The sequence below is a fragment of the Mus caroli genome, unplaced genomic scaffold, assembly GCF_978045245.1.
Source record: "Mus caroli unplaced genomic scaffold, Mus_caroli_1 scaffold_17, whole genome shotgun sequence".
Lineage (NCBI taxonomy): Eukaryota > Metazoa > Chordata > Mammalia > Rodentia > Muridae > Mus > Mus caroli.
In genome coordinates, this window is record NW_028227272.1 from 88,400,588 (window position 1) to 88,407,789 (window position 7,202).

The 7,202-nt window shown below is 44.0% G+C and overlaps 1 pseudogene; it reads left to right on the forward strand.

Annotated features, from left to right (window-relative positions):
* The first annotated feature begins 656 nt into the window (after positions 1 to 656).
* On the forward strand, positions 657 to 845 carry LOC147000681 (H/ACA ribonucleoprotein complex subunit 3 pseudogene; annotated as a pseudogene).
* The last annotated feature ends 6,357 nt before the right edge of the window (positions 846 to 7,202 follow it).

Consider the following 7,202-nt stretch of genomic DNA (forward strand, 5'->3'; position numbering starts at 1 on the left):
AAGACAGGGCAAAAAAATTAAAGCCGGGCATGGTGGTGCACACCTTTAACTCCAACACTCAGGAGGCAGAGGCAGGTGGATCTTATGAATTTGAGGCTAGCCTGGCTTACAGATCGAGTTCAAGGACAACAGGGTTACACAGAGAAACCATGTCTCAGAGAAAACAAAACAACAACAAAATATATTAAAATGTGACAGAGAAACCAAAAAGATTAAATCGAAATTCTAAACATGGAAATTACAGTAACTACAACATGTGAACCACTGTGTGGTTGCTGAGAATTGAACTCAGGACCTCTGGAAAATCAGCCAGCGCTCTTAACCGCTGAGCCATCCCTCCAGCCCTGGAAAGTACAGTATCTACAATATATAAGATGAAGACATTGATCCGGTCAGGATCTCTCAGGAGGTTCTGCAGAAGAAAACTGCAGTGATCTTGAGGATGTAGAACTTCCAAAAACAGAAAACAGAGAAGGAAGGTTGAGGCACAAGTGGGGAGAACCCATAAGCTTCCAGACAGGGAGAGCATGAGGGGTTGGAACCCAATGAGGAGAGGATGCCAAAACCACAGTAAAAGAAATGGCCCGGCACTCTGGGTAAACGCGGCTGGCGGTAAACTACCGGCGTCTTTCTGCTGAGGGCAGTCATGTTTCCTCATGTATTACCTCAGCGAGCAGGGTGATCACGTCTAAACGCTGAAGCAGAAATTTGACCCTATGGGACAACAGACTTGCTCAGCCCATCCTGCTCGGTTCTCCCCAGATGACAAATATTCAAAACACCGAATCACCATCAAGGAACGCTTCAAGGTGCTCGTGACCTAGCAACCGCGTCCTGTCCTCTGAGGGCTCGTTAATCTTCTATGCTGCTCATGCCTTAGCCAATTATATCAGCAACCAAACGCGTCAATCTGTAAGCCTTGAAGCCTTCCCATGCTGTTTGGAATCCTATCTCACTCACCATGTGAATGAGTCTATACTGATGATGGGCCTTGCCTGTAAAAAGGAACAATATCTTTCTTTCTTTCTTTCTTTCTTTCTTTCTTTCTTTCTTTCTTTCTTTTCATGCCAGGTTATTAAAGATACAATGAATTGAAAGTTAAAAAAAGAAAAGAAAAGAAAAGAAAAGGCCCATAGTTTCCTATGGGAAACGGTAAACCCACAGATCCAAGCTCAAGGAGCCATGGGCACAAAATTAATACAAGATAATTTGCTATACTACTTCAACTAGAAAGGGTCTGCTGGGTACCAGCCAGAGGTGTCCATGCAATAATCAGGGCAGCCAGCCAGATTGAAGCAGCTGCCAAGCCTCCGTTCACTTTCTGTGACAATACAGGCAGGAGGCAAAGGGAGGCAGCCTCTTGGCGTTCCTTTCTCTCCCACAGATCAGCTCAGCAGAAGTCAGGGTGCCGCAGGGAAAACCACGGGTCGGCAGCACGTGCTGGGAGACAGGGGGGTGGGGGGTGGGGTGGGGAGTGTGCACTAAATGTAAATTTAAAAATAAAAATAAAGCTTTGAGACAATATTATAAAGAATTTAGTGGATTTAAACACTAGAAGTTGGCTAGTAATCTTGCCCAGATCAAAGCAAGCAAATGGTGGGAACAGAAAGGCTGAGTTAAGGGGCTAAGGAATAAATGGGACATTGAAAAAATAAAGATAGTGAGTCTGGAGGGATGGCTCAGTGGTTACTCCTGCAGAGGCGCTCCCAAAACCCACAGCAGCCACAAACATCTGTGACTCCAGTTTCAGGGGATGTGACACACTCCTCTGACCTTCTTGGGTACCAGGTGCATATGTGGTACCCAGATGTACATGCAAACAAAACATTTATACACATAAAATAAATCTTTTTAAAAAAATAAATTTTGTTTTGGACAATGGTAGCTCATTTGCTTATGACAGATAGAAAGGATGGCCTCTGGAAGGACTGGAGAAGATGTTTCCCTTTTAGTTGGGAAGCTGGAGAAGGCTGACTGGTCTGTGAGAAGGAACAAAATGGAGAGGACATGATGGGAGTAGGGTGAGGGGGCACACTCAGCACTGGGAAACCACCCTGCAGAGGAAGGAGTCTGCCCACTAGAAGATAGAAGTATGAGCAGTTTGGTGTTAAGGAACTGAGACCTAATCGGCGCATTGCTTACATCTTTCAAGAAAGTAGAAGCTGGGTGGGGAACACCTGTTGAAAATGAGAAAAGTGAGGCTGGAGAGATGGCTCAGGGATTAAGAGCACTGACTGCTCTTCCAGAGGTCCTGAGTTCAATTTCCCGCAACCACATGGTGGTTCAGTCATCTGTAATGGAATCTGATGCCCTCTTCTGATGTGTCTGAAGACAGAGACAACATACTCATATACAAAAATAAATAAGAAAATCTTTAAAATGAAAAGAAGATGAGAGAGGTGCTGGGGAGAGGTTAGATGTGAGCGCAGGCCCTAAACTGCAGCCCACCTGAGGCTATGGACTGACTTTTTTTTTTCCACAGGCATTCGATATCCTTCAGGTTTTGTACAGAAGAACCAGCTCTCACCTGGGCCCTTCTAAGCAGAAAAATGATAGCCATCATCTCTTCCTTATACACAACTACTTAACAAACCTCAACCAACAACAACCAACCAACAACCCATTGACCTTCTTGGGGGCCTAGCATTTATATTCCCTCTGAAAAGTCCCCAGAAGGCCAAAGGTCAAACAATCGCAGAAACTATCTGCAGCTGGCAAAATCACGCTCCTGCTAGCACACGAGACAAACTGTGGTTACTTGCTGAGGACAGTCTGAAGCAGCCCCATATCCTGTACCCAGGATTAAGAAGAAAACATTCTTATAATTTTCCTGTGTTTTTTCAAATAAACCAAATTTCCAAAATTATCACTGCACATATCCCTTTTTGTCAAAGTAACCGAATATTTCTGCTTCCCCACTACTATCCTTGGCTGTCGCTCACATAGACTGCCTGCTGGGATGAGGGAAGAGCACCATGGGAAAATGAACTCAAAACTTCACATAGATCCATCTGCTCAGGTGACTCTCATCTTGCTTCCAGCCAGGATGCACACAGGCTATAATTCCTGTTGAAATAACGGGTTCACTTGAGCCAGACAGCAGTGGTGCACACCTTTAATCCCAGCACTTGGGAAGCAGAGACAGGTGGATTTCTGAGTTCAAAGCCAGCCTGATCTACAGAGTAAGTTCCAGGAAACCAGGACTACACAGAGAAACCCTGTCTCGGGGGGGGGGGGTGTCACTTGGGTGCAATGAAATCTGATTTGCATCGTTAGGTAAGAGATATATTAATATCTGACGTATGGCCTAGCACCTGCATGTCCACTCAGTCTCAAGTGTCAGCAGGTTTCAAGCCATCCTGTGTGACACCCCCACAGGAAGGGAAGTCCTCCGGGAACAATTGTGCCACCAGCTCTCTGCCGTTTCCCTTTAGAGTCTGTTACAGTGTCTACCCACAACTTGGGTAGACTGCTGTTCAAAAGTTTGTTATTTGTAGCTAATCTAATGCTCATGCAATAGACAACATTTCTGCAAATGAACTGAAACTTAAACATGATACTGTTAACAGCAGAACTGACACTTCTGCTGTTTATATAAACACAGGAAATGTCAAAACAGTAAAAATCTGATCAAACCATCGAGCTGTTAAAAACAAAACAAAACAAAAAGTTACCATAAAGACGACCTTTTTTTCATTGACCTGACCTTTTTCCCATTGTCCTCCTGGTTTACATATTAGTTAATCACGGTAGGAAGCCATCGTAGTAGGATGGCATCTCCCTTAAAAAGAAACATCTACAACTGTTTCAGACGTTGAGTTACTATTCATTCATATGGTTCTTTACAAAATTTCACAACTGTTGACAACATATAGAAGTTGCTTCATAAATTCTTAAAAGGATAAAAAAAAAACTGTGGTTTTCCTTGCTGCACTATGTTGGTGAATTAAAACATATTCCTTACTCAGCAGTTACTAGACTATTATTAGACGGTATTAAGAAATATGGCTCGAGACTAGAAAGGGTCACACTTTCCAGTAAGCACCTTCCTGTTCTTCGGCCACATGCCGGGGAGAGCAGCTGTTTCTAGGGTGTCCTTTTCAGAAGTAAAACACAGTAGTCACAGAGCCACGTATTCAGCAGTGACTAGTAAACTAAGGCTGTAGCACCCAGATCCTGGTTTCTAAATCATTCTAACAAAAAGAAAGACGTGTTCTGGAAAGTGGCTAATTTCCAGGCTGGGCAGGGACAGTATAAACGTACAAGAAACTACCAGTGGCTTTCAGAAAGCGTGCAAGGCTTGGACAGATGCAGTCATAAGAGCTCTGCCTGCCCCTGGAGAAAGTGGAAACAGCCAACATGTTCATAAATTCTCCAGATTAAATGTGTCACACACTTTGAGCTCATTCTTCTCAAAATAAAAATGCAACCTTTTTCAACTAGTCTTTCTCTGAATTGAAAAACTTTTACACAATATATTTTTGTTATGTCCCCCCCAACAGTTCCTCCCTAACTGTCCTTTTTCTCTCCTTAACAAACAAAACACACAAATCCAGAAATCAAAATATACAAGCAAAAAGAAAACAAAAAACAAAACAAAACAAAAACCCAGTAAGATTTAAAACAAACAAACAAACAAACGGAAGACAAAAAGTCACAAAAATACCACTGTGTCCTGGGCATGAGGCCTACTTAGCTAAAGTGTGGCTAATACACCCAGTGAGACTCCATTGGAAAAAACTACAATTTTTTTCTTTACCAACAGGTATCAGTTGCAGGTAGCTTCTTGGTTAGGGGTTATTGTCTGTCAGGCCTCAAACCCAGGACAAACAGCTGAGATGCTATGAATAGATCAAAGCAGACTCTAGCCATCAGGACCTCCCAGCACCCCTCAGTCCCTACATGGTACAGTGTACTCGTGACTGGCATTCCTGTCCCCTACGCTAAACTTCTCCAGCCCAGGGCCTGGGCTGAGCTGCCCTTCCCCCAGCTGGCCCTCCTTATATAACCCAGTCACTCTGGCTACACTGGCCTCTTGCCCTCTTGGCTGCTGCTCCTGGGTCCCCTGTGTCTCTCCCCTCCTGGCTCTCCTCACATGACTGCTTCAGTTTGCCCCTCTGTCCACTCTGGATTCTTCCAGATGTCTCTGACTCTGGCTATGTCTCCATTGTCTAGAATAAGAACCTTGCCGGGCGTGGTGGCACACGCCTTTAATCCCAGCACTTGGGAGGCAGAAGCAGGTGGATTTCTGAGTTCGAGGCCAGCCTGGTCTACAAAGTGAGTGCCAGGACAGCCAGGGCTACACAGAGAAACCCTGTCTCGAAAAATCCAAAAAAAAAAAAAAAAAAAAAAGAACCTCAAACCCCCCCCCCCCCCAGCAGTGGTGGTGCACGCCTTTAATCCCAACACTTGGGAGGCAGAGGCAGGCACATTTCTGAGTTTGAGGTCAGCCTGGTCTACAGAGTGAGTTCTAGGACAGCCAGGGCTACACAGAGAAACCCTGTCTTGAAAAACAGAAGAAGTAAAGAAGAAGAAGAAGAGAAGAAGGAGGAGGAGGAGGAGAAAGAAAGAAGAAGAAAGAAGGAGGAGGGGATGGGGAAAGGGAAGAAGAAGAAGAAGAAGAAGAAGAAGAAGAAGAAGAAGAAGAAGAAGAAGAAGAAGAAGAAGAAGAAGAAGAAGAAGAAGAAAGAAGAAGGAAGAAGGAAGAAGAGGGGGAGGAGGAGAAGGAGAAAAGAAGAAGAAGAAGAAGAAGAAGAAGAAGAAGAAGAAGAAGAAGAAGAAGAAGAAGAAGAAGAAGAAGAAGAAGAAGAAGAAGAAGAAAGAAGAAGGAAGAAGAGGAGGTGGAGGAGGAGGAGGAGGAGGAGGAGGAGGAGAAGAAGAAGAAGAAGAAGAAGAAAAAGAAGAAGAAGAAGAAGAAGAAGAAGAAGAAGAAGAAGAAGAAGAAGAAGAAGAAGAAGAAGAAGAAGAAGAAGAAGAAGCAGCAGCAGCAGCAGCTGGACCCCTTCTTTTTTTTCTTTATTTATTGTCCACATCCTGCTCTCAGTGTCAGGATACCCCGTGGCTGACAGTGTGCAGGCCTTGTGTGTGCTGCCACAGTCTCTGAGTTCACGTGTCTATCAGTCCTGCTCTATCTGGAAAACACCACCTCCTTCAGTCCTCTGTCACCTCTGACGCTTGCATCTTTCTGCCTCCTTCTTGGCCTAGACTCTTGTGCCTTGAGGGGAGGGGTTTGGTGGAGACATCACATTTAGGACCTTAAGCTCTAAAGTCTCACTCTCTTCATATTGTTTAGCTATAGATCCCTGTGTCAGTTGTTCTAACTCAGAGGTTCTCAACCTTCCTGATGCTGTGACCCTTAAATACAGCTCTTCATGTTGTGGTGACCCCCAACCATAAAACTGTCATTGCTACTCCGTAACTGCAATTTTGCTACACTTATAAATTGTAATGTAAATACCTCTTTTCAGATGGTCTTAGGTAACCTTTGAAAAAGGATCTCCAGCCAAAAGTTGAGAAACACTGTTCCAACGAGTTTGCAAGAACTCTTGGACACTGAGAAATAGAAACTTTAACAACCTTCACTGGTAGGGTTCTTCACAATGACTTAGTAGCCATGACCAAAAACTGTTGGATCCACAGATTTTCTTAGGGTTATTATTGCAGCTATGACAACTGTTGTTAAAACAAGACAAAGAGGCTCAAACCCAAGCTCCTTGAATGACAAAAACGAAAGAATCAACCCCCAAGACTGTTTGACTCATGAAATGAACAAGTCCTAACAGCCAGAGTTCCTAAATCACTGTCCACTTAGAAATACATTATTTTATGGTAGTCAGAGTATACCCCAAGACCATGATAATGAAATAGGTATGACTACTTTATAATTGAGAGAAAGAGAGAGAGAGAGAGAGAGAGAGAGAGAGAGAGAGAGAGATTCTCTGGCAGCCCAGGCTGGCTCTCCACTCCCAATATAATGGGGGCACCCTGCTAACTACCTGCTGAGATTACAAACATGTGTTCCCATGCCCGATTCAATTATTTCATTTTTGCTGCCACGGGGTATTGAACCCAGGATCCCATGCATGCTTGTCCAGAAGCTGCCGATGTCCTCATCCATCATCTTTAAATTTTATTTCCATTGCGTAGTCTTGAGGTATGTAAGGAAATAACCTTCTCAAACGCAGGCTCGAATTCTTTACGAA